Genomic DNA, 18,552 nt, shown 5'->3' with positions numbered 1-18,552 from the left:
GGAGAGCTTGTCATTCCTTATATGTGTAAAATTTAATTTGCTAGCCTTCGTAATCCCTAAGTAAATGCTCTTGAGGTATTCGCTGCAGTGCACCGTAAAATTACAGCAAAGCGATATAGATTCAGTTTGTAAGTAAGCTGCAGACGAGCTGAGAGACGCTAATCGAGACGACTAGGTTATTATAATTGCGAGGCATTGACTCTTAGTGTATCAAAGGCTTTGAGATAAATTATTTTGAAGTAACTGAATGCGTCCACATGTTCTGTTCATTAAAAAAAAAAGTTTTTTTTTAGCAGGAATGTCTTTAAATATTTTAAAGGCAACTTTTGTGAAGGTACCGCTTTGATGGGTTGTTGTAATGGGCTCGGCGGCCATGTTCGTGGAAACTTTTACGGGACGTTGATCCACTTCTAACCAAAAGTATAAGTGACCTGTGTCCCTTCATTCTTTAAGGATCAACCCACCATTACCCTCGTGGATTCTTTTAACCTTTATGCTTTTCTATCTAGGAACAACTAAGTTAAGTGAATATTAAAAATAATATCTTAGTTCTAGTGATAATATAAATATAACTTCCCTTTTAAATATATACGTATGTAAATCGAAACCTCATCTGTTGCCTAATACCGTAAGCTCACTTGAAAGCCAATGACAGTTTTAGCTTTGTACCTAAGCTATTTGTCAGCTATATTTGAAATATATTGGATAATATAAAAATAAACTGACAAAGACTTATAAGTTATAACAGTTAATTATACGCTTTACGTGTATATACAGCACAAAAATCTATTGACAATGTTTATGGTCAAATAGTCGTTGACCTTATTCAATAAGTATTTTTAGTAAATACTTCAAGTTAACTATATTTTTATTCTATATATTTAATCCAGTTTCGATAATTTGAAATAAATTATTATGATAAGTAAAATGTTAAGTCCATTTAATCTTACGAGATTTTACGTTCAGAGGTTCAATCTTTTCACACTTCAGGACACGTAAGCGGATCATTTTCCTTCCCCGACTACAATAAAAATGGGATGTCCTTGGAAATATTTTGCATACGGCACGCAATTGTGCGCGTGACGGATCACGTAAATATAAAAAGAAATGTCGGCTCCCTGGAGATGTTCCTTAACACTATCGCATTCTCATATGTCTTTTTACCAGTTCCCGGTATCATCAGGGATGGGATAGTTTCGCAACTTCATTTGTTATTAAAATATTTTGTCCCTCGATGTCTAAAAAAACTCCACATGTCTTGTCAATTTATTAAAGATTTTTTGCATGCACTAACAAAATATTGAATATAACATAGAAGTCAAAATAGCAAGAACTTCAAAGTTGGAGGTGTGAAAAAAATTAAAGTAAAAGTTAGACTGAACAAATAAAGCTCATTTAAGTGGCTAGCAAAGTTACAGCTGACAATTTAAACTTAGTCTGGGGGAGGTGAGAAAACGTAAAAGCGCGAGGGTGTCTCACTGGACACTAACAGTACGAACACTGGCGACATTGATAAAGTTGTATTGGACTAGGAATAACTGACTTAACCAACGGAGACCTAACTTTGAACTAAGCGTTAATATTATAACAATGTATAACAGACTTGATCCGTAGGAATCCCGAAAGCGTTGTTCTTTCCGGGATAAATATGCGCAGGTGCTATGAGAAAAGTTTTATCCGACTTTAGATCATTTATTTAGAGTGTGTCGCATTTTATTTAAAATTTGTTGCAATAAACATACGACAAAGTGGATGTTCTTATTACGTCATCTTAATAACGTTAAGTCCCCCGTGAACAATAACTAACCAAATCTAGACACATAGAACTCATTCGGGACGCGTCTGGGAAGTTTACAGAGGAATGGAAGACGAACAGATTATAGCGATCGAAACGCGACTCAGTAATCGTTTTTGCATTTAACGCCCTCTGTAAACAGTTGCTTTTATATTAATTCTTTTATATTCGCAGATAAAATCATTTCCCGGGTCACAGAAGCCTCGCTTTTATTAAGGTAATTAAACAAGTATTAAAGACGTTTCAAACAAATGATCTCCGGTTTGTTTATGCTACAAAGAAACGGGATATTATTCGACGATGAGAAAAAACCATCTGCCTACGAACGGCATTAAAAATAATAAAACAAGTAATAGCTCTATCATTCCTGCACCTGTTCTTCGAAGCAAACCCTCCGCTCCCCGCCTATCCACCCCTAAAGTACTTTATGATGAGGGCAGTTTTGTCCCCACTTCACATCCACGATCTAAGCAGAATTTTGTACCTTAAGAAAAAATCCCTTACATTGCTAACGTGTTTTATATAAGCGCCTCAATAAATAAATTATTTAACTGTTAATATATAATGAAATTTGAGAAATAGCTTCAAATAATATAAATATAGCTAGAGAGATACTTATTTATGGAGTATCTTATGATTGTTATATAGCGGATAAATAAGAGTATAATATAAGAATATACTCACAATACCTCAAAGTGTTTTATTATTGATTTTAGTATATTAAATGTTTACATTACTATGAGTATAGACAAATATAACTAATGTATTATTTCTCCAATAATAATCTCAATACCTAACGGGGTAGCGGTAAAGCAGAACAATGCTGGATTTTTCTACCTACCCGACAATTGTTAACACTAGCTAGCTGAGACTTGAAATAGAGTTTTAAACTAACTGACTGTGTTATTATAATAGTTTATGTAATAGTGTTATGTGGATGTTTACTCACTCAGCTCCATTTTTTCCCCTGTGCAGCATGCCCGCTCGTGCCATTTCACGTCCACGCCCTGAAAATACGAACCATCCATTACAGTTCGGAGGTCTACATTTTCCTTATCGCACTTTACTAAATACCATAGAGACCGGCCTTAAAGATTTACCCGCCATTACAATTCAAGATGTCACAATTTGTAATTACAATTTAACAACGCTTCCTGTTTTTTTTTTTCAGTGGAATAGATGAAGCTCTTGGTTTAATTTGACTATTATTTGTTAACCTACAGATAATTAAAATTACTTTCGAATATAATAGATGAGAAATTTATGTAAGTTTTGTGTTTATTCGATCAATCACGCAGTCAGCACTGAATCGAATCGAAAGATTTTTTTTTGTATTTAGGAAAGTAAAGGAATAGTAAAATATTGTGAAATTGGGTGTGAAATCTAGAAGTAGGAAGTGCAGTATGAAAAAAATAAATAATTAAATATAGTTACAAAAGCTATCCCCGCATCGCCTGTTTGATAAAAGCGGTAATTTAGACGTTTAACAAGCAATCAATTCTGGGAGAGCTTGATGGATTGCGAGCGGGGAATATTTCATTGTCGAAACGTTGCATCCGTGTAAATCGCGACATCTTTAACCAAGGTATACATTGGAACCGGCGAGTAATTAATGAGACGAGACTTCGCCGTGGGTTGCGGAGATAACTTAAGTGCACTTTTACATTTCATAGAAGCGATTTATGTTATACGAAGATGGAATATAATTCTAAGAATATAATTTAAATTTGATATCTTCTAGACTCTAGTAGAATATTATATGAGAAAAATCTATTCGCTCCTTAATCAATGTTTATAACTGACTCAAGTTTTAATATAAAACAGTTAAATTAATAAATAAAATAATAAAAGGAATTTAAGTTAAGTGTCTAGTTATAACTAAAATTAATCAAACAAATCGCGAGGTCAACTTCTTTAATATACAATATCTGCCCGCCCACTACCAGCTACTAATTAATTATTTAGCCTTTAATACAATAAATGTCAAGTTAGTCATTTAATAGAATATATGTATTTCATAATATGCAAGGATTTAATTAATTACGTCATTTATACAGACAAAAAAATGATCACGTGAATGTGACAAGATTAATTTTTATTTTTCTATTTTTCCTTAAGTGTCCGAATAGAATTTAAAACGCCTTTCACGAAATAGTAGAGATACTTCTAAGCTATCATATAGTATATACTACCATGCATGTTAGGAAAATCATTTTAAATTACGATAGCTTTTTTTTACGTGTCAACAAATTATAATGCCATATAATGCCAATAGCAGAGCCATGCCCAAAAGCATAAACAAATATATTTTTTTTATTTCACTCACAAGACAAAATGATTTCAATTACTTAACACGCAATTTCGCTATTAGGTTAACCAACGTATGTCTAATATAATTGTATTAACTGTTGATTTCTGTTTCATTTGACGTATTTTATAAGGAAATAGGGATGCGGTTGGTTACTTTCATTCGGCCCCGTGGACCTCTTATTGTCAGCGCGCTAGGAACAGATATATATGATCCCGAGTCCGCAGAATAAAGGTTTAATAGGATACTATTAATGGAACTTCGAACGCTGAGCCGTGTATTAAAAGTAAAGGTACTGATAAACTATATAAAAATAATTATCTTCTTCGCGAAATGTTTCCTTTATGTATTTTATGTGTAATGTTAATTCTAAAGTCTCGATACCTACAAATTTATTTAGCATTGAATGTTAAACAAATCATTGTTAAAAGAAATTTATTTATCTGTACTGTATTAAAAGAATCCTACGTAAATGTACGTAGAGTATTTTATTACAGTTTGGTGTTTCATTTGTTGCTATTGGAATTTTCGGGTAGGGGAATGCCGGAACGATGGAATTACAAGCCACCCTTCTCATTCACTTTATATTCAGATCTCATTTCATGTATCTATAGAGCACTTGCTTAATGCAAAGAATGCAGAAGTATATTTTATATGTATATTATGCTTTGACGTCCCACTGTCATAACGTAAATATCAATGTCAGTGTGTGTGTGTGTGTTTTGTTTTCGTTCGTTATTAATTTATACAATAACTACAGAACTTATCAGGATGAAATAATGTCAACGTTGCTTTAATGAAGAGGTGAGATACAATAAAAGATTTCCAAAAATACTGTATGATTGTGTGCAGCCAGCGTAAAAAAACACTAACTATATATAGTTTTTTATGCTACATTATAATATTATTGATATACCTGGACGACTGGCCCGTAAGTAGGTATGCTGAATTAGTGCTGGTCATTCCAAATATCTGAAACAAAAGCACACGAACGTCAGTAATAATCAAAGCTACGTGTATATGTATATCATTATAATAATTATTTTCGACGTAAAATTTTGTATGAGAAGATTAACATACTGAATAATTCTCCTCTGTAAATGTCTCTCGAATTCATGTTATTTGCTCTCTCACTTCACATGTGAATGGCGTCTACAGACGTAAATATTATCTGCTACTGATATAACATGCACGAATATTAATGGTTAATAACTTATATAAATTTCAAAGCTATATTTTCCTTAACTATTTCGACTGATTGTTAAATTTATGACAATCCTAGTGTGACCGAATATTTTGTTATTATAGACCAAAACTATTCCAAAAATATCATGTTAAATAATTTTTTTAAAGTAAAACGAATTCTGTCATTCCGATGAAACACACGAAAATCAAGGTGTAAAATATAAGTTTTAAATAAATAGAATATCTCATTTATTTGCATATATGACTATTTTCTTAAGTTAACTGAGAGTAAAGTGAAAATAGCAAGTTAGAGAAAAATAATATATTGAAGAAAAATAATTCCCTTTTAATATTTATACATCAAAGTAAACTACACACATAACTGGAGAATAGAGATAAGGACTGAGTATTTCTTGTATAATCAGGAGTGCGCGTAGGAAAAGTTTTTGATGTAGATTTAAAACCACAAACAAAGAGAATTGAAGTTAATAAGGTTTTATATTAAATATATATTAGTGAGCGAATATTCATATATTAGCTTGTCATGCATATTAAGATGATTTTATCTCGTTTTAAACATAGAATATAATAAAGAAATAAGATACCATCCCACGCGACATAAAAACGTAGCAATGACAACCTCACATTAGTTATGAATAATAAAAATGCTTAAAATAGTCAAGCATAGAAGTTTATATAACCTAATTCTCTTTGTCATTTATGTTGCTCCATCATGAAAAGTTCAAGATTCCAAACGCAATTATAAAAAAAAAAAACAAATGTACAAAGATTTTTCACATCAAATTTGTATTTGTGTCCTGAAAATATGTCATTGTTTCCAGCGGTGCCTCGCAGAATAATTTTTAGTTGAAGAGATCAATTTAGCAGATATTGGGAACGGTTCGAGGCCGATAGGGAGGGGGAGGGGTGTCCTGATGACCCATATGCAAGATTCATCAGTTCACACATCGCAGCGCGGACACTAGTAATACTGGACAAAAGTTATACAGTGTAAAAAAATAATGTTAAAACGCATCATAGGGGGTAAATCTCAGATTGTTTTGAAGTAATCGGCGAAGTATTTATCAAACATTTGGACTAATCACGTTTGAATCTGAAAATATTGCAATAATATTAAATATATCCCTGTTTAAGGAGAAATTTACATACGTAGATCTATCCCACAGTGGACAATGATTCACTAAAATGATTCCGTGCGCAGGAATTCCAAGTTCTTCAATAGCCATATTTTCACCGATTTTGATTAATAAAAGGTTACGAATATACATATACGAAGATTTAAAAATGAAAATATTATATTAGTTGGTGTTTAGATAAACGTTATGAACTATCACGGGCACTTGTTTTCTTTATATTTGACCGAGTACGACTTGCTGTAATGTCAAATTAATGCAGTGACTATAATTCTTTTGGAGCTCTAATAGAAAAATACCGTAAAAATATAATGCGTTTCTATTTCCGTAACATAAAATCGTCAACGGTTTATGTTACGTGTTAAGTTTTACATTGACCCATTTATCGGTGAACAGAGTTGTGCCCGAAGCAAGGAGGACCGCATAAATGAACGTTTACGATCGAATGTGGTCTCCTACACCTGTGTTCGCAATAAAACGCTTTACTGCCTACGAATGGTACAAGTCCTCATAAGTTTTCAACGTTTTCAGTTTATCTGAACCGTGAATCATTTTAAGACGTGTGTTTATGTGAACCAGTTTAGCACTGGTTTTAAATATCAGCTAACATAGTGAATGCGATTCTTAACAGTACTTTGGAATTAGGATTTACTTTATATTACAAGTAATAACAACATAACATGTAAATGTAAATAATATATTAGTGATAAAACTATGTTATTCATTTTTAATTTGGTCTGGATGTTTTAGATTTCACAAGGTCTTATATTTATTACCAAAAACTTATTATCTACCTTCCTTCCGCCTAAATCTATTATTAATGTTGAGTGTTTTTAAAAGTTTGTTTTATAAGCCACTTGTCTGTATTGCTAGTGTTATTTGCCATAATAATTTGAAATTATAGAGCATTATCGATTAACTACATTATATGGGACGAAATGTTAGCTTATTTTATTTTTTTGTCTCTTGCTAATTCTTGGTCAAGGTTATACTTACATAAATTCCACTAATTATTGACCTGATATCTTGCACATTATCTTTATATGATCTCCGACATTTTAAAATTTTGTTGAATAAGAAAAGGGTATAGTAAGAAAAAAAAAATCCTTTTTTATTGAGAATAACTCTTAAAATTTTATATTTTAAAATATATTTTTGATTTGGATATTTCCATATACATGTTCATTTTAATTAAAGTCCTGAGTCAAGGGTTCCGTGTCGAAAGGTATTCAAACAAAACCGGAAGCCCTCGGACCGTTCGTCCAAAGTTATGATATTCGTAGACCGAAAGCAAAAGTTTTTCGTGAGCAATGTCAAAGGAAGCCTCATCGGTGCGGGTGAGTTTTGAATACTGACGTGGCATGCAAATCAAGTACGAAAGAAGATTAAATTATAAGTTGAAATTTATTCGAGAGGACGGTCCATGATTGTTGGTTTTTATATTATAATATAAATGTAGGGTGACGAATATTTAACTTGCATCAAATAGGTAACCATTTTACGATTCATTACCGACTGTTCTGTTATGTAGTGTTTTTGATACAAGGTTTTGTTTTATGTGCGTTCTGTTTATACTTACTTCCTTCAAGCTATTGGCACACAAAATTTTGATATGAATAAGTAGCCCGTCGTATAGATTGTAAATATTGCGTGCGTACACAATACCGCCTGTCGAATAAAGTATACCCGGTTGTTTATTCAAATGTAACAAATTTTCTCACATCAGTCCTGACTGAACCAAAAGAATATGATTTATTTATAAGTATAGTATAGATAGCAGTATACATACATACATACACTAAATTTATATTGATGTAAAATCAATTGTTCATTCTAATCCAACGTTTTTTAAGTTACTAAAATATTTTTTTTTTTCATTCTTTATACTTGTAGCCATTTCGTTGAGTTATATAAGAAAGTATGAAATTCCAAACCCGTAAAGAATAAGGTAGTCTTGAAAGATTCTGAAAACAACAGTTCGTTTGAAAGTTTTATAAATGTTAAACAAGAATTTCTATAAAAGTGTTGTTTATAAAAATGAATGAGCATCTAGGGCTTGATAACTACGCTGTGTCCCATATCCTGACACCCAGTGGCCCAGTTAGCGTTCGACAATGCAGAGGCTATTAAAACCGTCCATGTGTTAACAAGCTAAACGTATTCCTGAAAATAAAATGAAACGAAATAAACTGATGTAGCTCTAGGCCAGGTCTTCTCTGCTCTTGATAAAGCAAAACTGGGACAATTATAATTACAAACTAAAATGACATTTCTTTTTTTTCCCTTTTTTTTTTTATTTAGTGCATTTCATACGTACAAAAACCAGCTGAGAAACGCGATTCCGCTGCATTGAAAGCTATAAAATCTGGATAAATTTCTAAAAATAGATAAATTTATGCACTACTTTAAAAAACAACCTTCCTTATGAAGTTGACCATCATACACAAAAAACGCCACTTGTTCTCACATTAAACGTCTTCAAGTAAAATATACATTATATATATTTAAATAATTTATTACATTTTATCATAAAGGCTACCGTGACTAGTGCTGGTTAATGTTGAAATAAAGGCAAACTATAAGAATAATTAATTAGGGGTACTCCGTTTCCAGTGCAACGTAAATAATATTGAGGAGCGTTATTTAGAAGCGGTGAGCCCCTCATCGGCGCCTGCGATGCAACCACAGACTGATTGTGAATAAAATAAAACAAAGAACTTGACGTGAATAATTATGAAGTCTACTTAATAAAGTCAGTGTTGAGATTTAAAAGATATGAAGCGAGTCGTCTTCGACGCGAAAAACTGTATCATCTAACTAATATTTAATTTATATGACTTTAAATTGTTTATCGCAACAGATTAGATTAGTAAGTGCACAAACAATAATCACACGCGGATACAAATGTGGAAAGTTAAGTATAGTTGCAGTTCAATTGAGAATAATTAGATAGGTAATTCGAGTTTCGTTATAAGAAATTATTCTTAGATCGATATTAATTTACCGGAATGTAAATTTACCAAAGGTTCATTAGCGTTTTATGGGAAATCTAAAGAACGTTTAAGATGTTTAAAGATTAATCAATGTCACTAAGATAAGTCTCTGTCTCATTAAATTTTATGGGTAATGAAGTTCACTGCACTAATGTCTAGAATCGTGGTCTTTAATTTAAATTCTGTTTACTTGCAGTGCAATCTTCTCATAGCAAAAAATTTAACGCAAACTAACAAACTTGGCAAGTCTTATCTGATGACAAGAGGCGGCTGTCTCAAAAAGATGCTTGCTTACCGTTTACCGAAGAAATTTAAGTATTTAAATTTATCATAAAAGAATATTTACATTTAAGTTACACTGGTTCTTATATTGTATTTTATTAAAAACATTTTAATGTGTATCCCTTGCATTCGGTTATAAAATATACTAACTACATTTCAGTTTTAAAACTTAACAAAATAGTTATTTTTATTTTTGTTCCCCATTTATTTGTAAGACATTAAACCATATGGGAAATATAATTTCAATTTCAAATCGGTGAATCGATTACGGATACTGAAGGCGATCATATAGTTATCACACTTTTTTAAATCACTAAGATAAAGGTATTTATTATATTAACGTTATAACATTAAAGTCTTTGTATATATAAATATAAATCATATCGTACTCAAAGTAGACGGAGAGCATTACTCAAGTTACTTTCTTTGTAAGTTAAAAAAAAAAAAATGATCAACTGTTCGAATACTCCTTCCTCATCTTTATTCTAAGGTCTTCTATTTGTAGTCTGACTCAAAGATTGTTAGATAGAGCAATACTTAAGATATTATTTACATTTTAAATTACTTTTATTTCTTTAAAGCTTTTTCATGTATTTTATATTAAGGTAGTATGGCTTATCTATTCAGGTATTTGAGTGGCGTAAATAAATGAGTTCATTATTGTTTGAGTATGTGTGGACAAAAAACCCTTGCATAAAAAATCTCTTGAACTTTAACCCTACAAAAACTTTAAAATTTGAGCTCCAAAACAATTTTAATGTCACATCAACCAACTTTGTCTGAATATTTTTTTTAAATATCCTAACAATTTAGTTATTAATTCTCTCTAAATAAAAGTATGTACCCAGCGTCGTCAATCTTGATGACATTGCTCCCACAATTTATATTAGCATAATACTCTCTGCGATTGTGGAGAATACATTAAAATGGTAAAAGATTCAAGTTGCACTTTAAATGTTGAGTACGAGTAAATGCATCTCGCTAAATTATCATCATTACCAGGTAGAAAGGCCGCCTAAAAGTCCAATTTTATAGTCAAAGAAGGTTATTTTAGGTGCGGATATGAAAGTAGTATTGTGCGAGGCAGACATCAAAAGAGGTATATCAAAGAAGAGTGTTGGCACATAGGGTAGCGGGCGGGGCGCGCCCCTTCAATAACAGTAGGTACCAGCTAGTTCAGATTTTTACATGAAGCCAATTCGCCGAAATGTTTTCCTTTTGTTCGATAAGCAAATGATGTCGATGTAGCTATGGGAATGTTCAGAGGCATGTCTGATACAGTGCGTACCTGTGACGAAACCTACATCAATTATAAAAAAATATGTGTCCTTTTTTATTACAAATGTTATTTAAAATTTAAGTCAATTAAAAAGCAAATTTTTCATCAACTATTTATTATCGTGGTTTGAAACGTTTTCACTAACACAAAGCCTATTTATTATAAACAGAGAAGAATGTAGTGACAAAACAGCCATACGTTATTCCATACAACCAGTCACGTGTTTCAGAAACGCGTAAATCGTTTAAAAAATACGATTCCATGCGATTATTTCACATCATTACACTTGTTGTTTGTGAGTTCATCTGTGAATATTCGGCATTTCAGCACCTTTTAAGTAAATTACCCTTAAAGAGGATCTTATTAGAATTAATGAAAACAGGATTCATCCGAAATAGCCACATAAATTTCATGTCGTGATGAATATCCAGTCAGGGAACATTAACGAGGCTGTTAATGTTACTGCCAGCACTAAATGCAGTGTTATTAGATAAAATGACAAGGATTGAAGGGACTTTCCAACTGATTTACTACAACTTCAACGTGGTTTATTTTATTAGAAGTTGATGCTCTGTCATGTTAATCAAAAACTATCAAAATAATATAAATCAAATTTAACATAATAATAAAAGATATAACCTAATTAAGTGCTACCTAAATAACTTTTAAAGACGGAACTTAAAGTAAAAAATTTTGACAAGATTTTACAATTTTACATTTACCGGAGAATTTGAACGATTATACTAATAAAATAACGAAGGTGTTACAAATTGTTGAGTGTTAATATATTTGAAAGAAAAATATATTTCAATTTTTTATAAATTTAACCAAACCAAGTCACATGGACTATGTACATACTTTTGCTGATTAAACTAATGTAAGTGAGTTTCGCTGAGAGGGATAATGCAGAATGTAATTCATTGTGAATAATAAATAAGGCATCTCAAGGTGGAATTGTTACTTACGGAGCAGGACTGACATGAGTACTGTTACACGGACTATATATGATCCGTTTAATTGTGACCCGATTTGTGATTCATTGGAAGTCATCGATGACACGCGGGTTTTATTACGTTGAATATATTACGTTGAATATATATAGAGTGTTGTTGGGTTAGAGTAGACATAAAGCTTTTCTCCGCTGTTATATTGGTCAATTTAAAAATTATGAGATAAAAGTTACTTGTTAAAATATATTGGAGAAAAGATAAAGAAAATAAATCACAATGATGTTACAATAAATGTTTGGTGCTATATAAAGCCGTTATACATGAAAATGAAGAAGACAATAGACTAGTGATAGTTAATATCATATTTCAAACGAGTTATTCCGTTCAAAAAGCAAGATTTTCCTAACAATGGCTGACCGATACAGATCAAACCGTTTCAAAACTTAAACGAAAGTCCGCTGTGAGAGCGGCCTCTAAATAAATCGCACTTTACAAACAATACACGTATTGTTTTCTTGTGAAATAAGTTATAAGGGGAACATTGTGTACGGAAATAAATCAAGAAATTTCACTCTTAATTTACAACAGCGAGATTTGTTTTGAAAATATATACTGCTGTAATGTTAAAGTTATTTAAATTGATCGTTTAAAATATACTACTCGTCTGATGACTTGATAAATTGCCGCGATCTATCTTACGACATGAATCATGGCAAAGACAATGGAAGTACGTAGCCCGACTCTTATCTTATTTATTTAAATTTTGTCTGTCTTCAATGTTTCTATTATCTGGTTATAAAGTTCCTTAGTCTCGCTTAATTAATCAAAAAAAAACCGCTCGAACGTTTTAAGCATATTTGTATTTGGTTTCAAAACAAAAAAACCGAAAATCGGTAGTTCTTATCAAAATATGTTAATTTAAAGAAAAAATATAGCAGCAATTTTGAAAAATATATTTTTCTAAATGAAACTAGTATTATTCGGATTTACTACGCGGATTTTATTATTTAAAAACTACCTTAACTTACCTAATTTAATCTTAGATCTCAATATATTTTTCCTTTATATTGAATTTGTTAAATATTCTTGCAAAGTTAAATCAATCCCTTTGTTTTTAATGAGTTCACAAAACAGCGATGGTAATAAAAGACTATTGCATATTCGAAATTCAAGAGGAAATGCTCTTCTTGCATTGTGGCCATATTAACTCGACAACGGTATATCGGACACTAGCTTCAAAATGACCCAGATTCAACGTGGCTTAATGTGATAACTAAGGACCAACACATACTGGATTATTACAGGTAGTTGATTGTCATTTTAGATATATTTTTTATTTGTTGTGACAATTAAAAATACGTTCAATCCTATCTTAATGTAACTCCAAAAAAGGCGTTCTCTTCAATTTTCCGATCTATTTTTTATTCTTTCCAATATTTTAAATTTTTATCATTTAATATTTGATGATTTCACATATGTAAGTTGGAGTATACTAAAACTATTCTTATATCACTAAAGTTACTGCGCAGGTCTTTATAAAAATTATCACAATATTTATGAAAATCAAATAACTGATAATAGACATTGACTTGTATGTATGTATGAAAAAAAAATTATAATTTCACATAACAAGTTAGGTTTTATTATTATCGGACAGCACATTGTTATTACCGAATTGTATTTTATCAGGATGTGTATAATATTTTTGTTTATCTTATATCTTTAATTATAGGTATATTTATCTTTTACCAATTTTATATCATTAAAGTAAATCAAGTTTAGCCGAGTAATAAACTGACAAGGGAAGTGTTTAGGACTAATCTTCTTCTATAATTTGACGAGGGTTCCGCTTAGGTTGGTTCTAATGTCGTTTGTATTAAGTTATAGATACAGCCTCAGAGGAAAATAAGGTTTGACTCAACCTAATTGTTAAATACGATTCCTTGTTTAATATAGTTGCTGAGATTGATGAATTAATTGAATAAAATATAACAAACTATTTAAGATTATATTGTAATATACAAAGTTATTCGATTGTATTATTCAGTTATACAAAGACACGTATAATTATAACATGCGAATCAAAACAGTCGCCTCCAGCTATTAAAGAGAATGAAGAGTCAAAAGCTTTGTTGTGTGAAAGTCAAGTAGCGTGAAATAAGACTTGAAAAACGGATACAAAAAAAAAAAACGTTTTCATAAAAGTATAAAGAATCTACATGAACAAACAAAGCCGTATAAATTTCCCTCGGAAAGGTACAGGACTATATTGGAGGTAAATTAGCATTTCAGAGACACGAACGAGTTAATGAATAGCGAACATTGTCATTAAACGGCTCACGTAAGATGTACAGCTTGACGTATATGTATATGTATATATAACTTATACATATACATATATATTTATTGATAGGATAAAACCGAATAATGCCTGCAATTAAAGTCGAATTACAGTTGATAGAGACTCAGGATAACGAAGCTATCAGATAAAGCGATATATGTACAGTTTATATCACGAAGTTAGATTATACATTACATGTTACTTGTTAAGGTAAATGTGAGTATAATGGTATAACATAAAAAAGCACAATAATTTCAATATAATAATCTCAAAATATTAAAAATTATAGAAACAAATTTTATTTCAAAGTTCGAAGTGTTAGAGGGAGGGTCACTAACTCGCTCAATAAAAAGTAATGGACTGATGCCGATTGAATTTTAGGAAATATATAAATATCGTTTCATTTATAGAGGGCATTTAATTTATTTATAGTTATTACAGAACTGATTTGCTTTTTAATATTTTCATTATAAATCTGTGTGGGAAGAAATACATTGAACGGAAATTTAATTTAAACGAATGAATTGATAGTTTTATAAGAGGATAGCGTATTTCTTACTCGTAAACTATCAGCGGTAAGAGTTTGTCCGTGAAATGTTGTTAGATCTTTGTATGATTGCGAGATTCAGTGACACGAAGGCTTACTATATTTAATAAATTTGTTCAAACAGACGAATTTATAATAAGCCAAGATTCAGATAAAGTCCACTAACAATACTAATACTACAACGTAGTAGGTTATTAATATCAACATTTAAGATTTTCACATCAATTTGTTAGATAATATTAATTTTACCTAATACGACAAAACTTCAGGGTAAAATTTAAACTCTTATTCAGTAAACACTATTGTTATAAATTAAATGGTATAAAGTAAATAAAAATGACTAAAGAACCGGTAAAGAAAAAGCTCTAATAAAACCACTTTACGCAGTGAGTGCTGTGAAATTCCTTGAAAATCGATTTAATTGAAGTGGGAGCTCGTATAGCTGGATAAAGCGAGTATCAAAATGTCCTGACTCTGTTCCAGGATTGTCTACCCCTGGCAGCACGCCAAAGGCACCAACTTACATTTTACTATACGATCGGGTGAAACACACGGAATATTTATTGTTACAATTATGTTACTATCGATATAGTAATGTATTCGACTGCAGCGATTTCCTCCGTGAACTGATGGTAGTATAACATTTATGTATCTGCGATATTTCAAATACAACCGCATTTTGTATCGTTAGCTGCTTATATTTAGGTTTCTTTTGCTTTACCCTTTTTTTTGTAACCTAATAACATTATCTTAATATATGTAAAAGTATTATAATTATGTAAAAGCTGGTCTGTTTATCTCTTGTCTCTAAATCTAGCTACTACTAGTAAGATATCAAGGACGTAAGAAAATTTAAAATCAAAATAAATCACTGACATTTTAAGAATTTAATATAATTTTTTTTATTGAACAATATATCTGAAACAGTTACTACGGTATTATGCAAATATGATGAATGTAAAACAATTTAAACAGCCTGTACTCATATCTCTGTTAAGAAATTCTTTATACATACATATATAGAAAATATTTAAATCCTTACCTATGTACATTTCAGTGATTTATCTTTCAATACCTTTCAATATCAAGACTTAGATTTTTCTCATTCAGAATCAAGGAGATATCTCGTGGAAGAGGCTTTTCAAAAGAGCAGCCTACTATTGTAGGTTTCCTGAGGGAAATACACACGCCATCTTGTCGAAGTTTTAGCCACATACATTAAAGGAAATGGAGGTACATTAAGAATGTTACAAGAAATAAGTACCGGCCACGTTTTAAATAATCATATATTATTTTTAATTGCACAAAATTAAACTAAACTAAAAATAGAAAGTTTAAATTTAAACGGGACCGATATTTCGAGATAAAATATCGATACTGCGTATCAATATGGCCTAAATTTGTATTAGTTCAAATGTTAATATATCCGCTGATTAGAATATGCTTTATCTGATTAAACAAGAGTGTGGCTGAACCGTCGACATTGTGCCATAATTGACATAACATCACAGAAATAATCAATACAAAATGCATAATTAAACAGTCGTTTTATCGAAAGTTAATATTTATATTAAACTAATTAAATTCTCTTATTTGGTAACGGCGATATTCGGTATCTCGCAATTAGTCAGAGATTTGACAGAACTGTCATCAGATTTACATTAATAAATGTAAACATAACAGTATTAAAATAGGTCATTGAATAACTCTACGAGCTTATTGTATTGACTTCGGAAACTTGTTGTTTTTCATTTACCATATACGAATGCTATATGTTCGTAGTTATATGTAAATTTCGTGACGTTGCCCCGGATATATCTATTTCGGTTATCCAGGTTATGTAACTAAAGTAAACATTGGTATGAGTGTTCGGTAACGCGGTACGAAAAAGCAATGTTGGTTTTAGTAGCAGAAACTATCTAGATTTTTCTCATTCATTTAATATAGCATTTTCATGAAATTATACCTTTTATTAAAACTATTATGTGCGTCGAAACTTATCATTGTTTTTAATTAAAACTGTCTATAAAGTCCGTGTCCATTATTTTACTAACATTTTGCTTGGTAATTATAATTTCACGGGATGTACGTTGATACAAAGTGCCATGGCGCTCTATAGAATTTCCACGTTATTTTTATTATGACACAAATTTACGAAAATAATTTCTCGCTAATGGTACATATATGAAAGTTTTAAGTACAACGTCAGTTAATTTTAAAATCAAGTGAATGTAAATGTTAATTCGTTTCACTTATTTCTCTTAAATTTAATGTATTTGTTCGTCAACGTTTTAAGAGTTATGATAAATCATCATATTAGTTTTAACGACCAGTAAATAGAGGCATGAAAAAGCACACTGCAGTTTCATAATCATCATTCTTAGGTGAAAGTTCTTAGCACATATGATCTCTTATTATTCGATGAAAGTCAAGTTAATGCAATTTTATAATAAAAATGTTTTGTTATTATCTAGATATTTTTTTATCGAGTGTTTTAAGGAAATCCTGAGAGCAACATTCGCGAGTCCGGTGACGTCACCCGGATGCAGCTGGGCCTGGGAGAGTACAGCCCTCCTGGAAACTGGCTGACATTGAGCTTGACTTAGACACAGTTAGAAACATTTTCCCATGATTAATCAAAGCTATGAGGATCATTTATCTCCAGACTTGGTTCTTAATAATGACCCCATTTAATATTGTGTACTATATTTACGCCAGATTCTTTCTGTTGCTGATATTTTAACAAGTGATAGAACCAATATGACCTTTCGTTTCTTTCATATTAAATTTTCGATTTATTTTATCGAGGTAACTAAATCCAAAGTCATGCGGCACGTTAAAGTTGACCAGTGAAAGCGTACAATGTATTTGTGGCAAGCAAACAACTATATTATTCACCATTTTTGTAATTCACGTTTAATTTAAAATTGATAAGTCTGTTACTAATAGAGACCCGCATATATAGACAAGTCATTGGTAACATAAATTTCAATCGAGAGATAGTTATGTTCAGTACATATATCATTACATTTATTTAGGTATACATACATTTTTTAAGGTTTAAAAATAACGAAATTATTATTTAAAAGCAAAATAACAAAAAAAAAAATTGTGAATAAAATTCCGAAAAGAGTTTAAATTTTAATAAAAAAATATATAATAGAATGAAAAATCACGCAACATCTCAAACAAGACTCGAATCGCGCTCGTCCTTATAAATTCTTCAGTCTGTATTATATAAAATTTTACTCAAATAAGCTTATACTAACTTTAAAACATCAGTGTAGAAATAAACATACTTCTTATTAAAACTAAATCCCACGTACAGGAGGCAATATACATATATTTTATAGTATTCATATACAGAACTGGTAATTTAACCTTTATTTGTAGTGAACGTTATTAGAGACCAACTAATTGCTTGTGACGTGTCGGTTACAACACGGATGAGCTAATGAATTCACGACTTTGACAACATCACAACCGCATAGTATAAACTAAATTTTCGTAACATTACGATGACGAACAGGTATATGGAATTGTTAGTGTTGTCATCATTATATTTGTTTTGTGTTACAAATTATTCGTTAAACGGTTCAGTATTGAATAATGTTCTTAAATTCTTAGAAAAATATTTCATGAGCTTAGAAATATTATTTGAAAAATATTTTCATTTATGTGTTTAATGCGAAAACTTGTCTAAGTAAAATATTTTTTG

The 18,552-nt window shown here is 30.9% G+C and overlaps 1 long non-coding RNA gene across 1 annotated transcript in view; it reads right to left on the bottom strand.

Moving 5' to 3' along the window:
* Nucleotides 1-2,739: 2,739 nt before the first annotated feature.
* LOC133319250 (uncharacterized) overlaps nucleotides 2,740-18,552 on the bottom strand; it is a 52,108-nt gene continuing 36,295 nt past the window's right edge. The window contains exons 3-4 of the long non-coding RNA XR_009752928.1: nucleotides 5,020-5,075; nucleotides 2,740-2,802 (exon numbers count right to left, since the gene is read on the bottom strand). This is a non-coding gene — a long non-coding RNA (uncharacterized LOC133319250). The remainder of the gene's footprint in view (nucleotides 2,803-5,019; nucleotides 5,076-18,552) is intronic.

This window comes from Danaus plexippus, chromosome 2 (genome assembly GCF_018135715.1).
Source record: "Danaus plexippus chromosome 2, MEX_DaPlex, whole genome shotgun sequence".
In the NCBI taxonomy this organism is placed as follows: domain Eukaryota; kingdom Metazoa; phylum Arthropoda; class Insecta; order Lepidoptera; family Nymphalidae; genus Danaus; species Danaus plexippus.
This window is presented reverse-complemented; position numbering and strand designations above follow the sequence as displayed.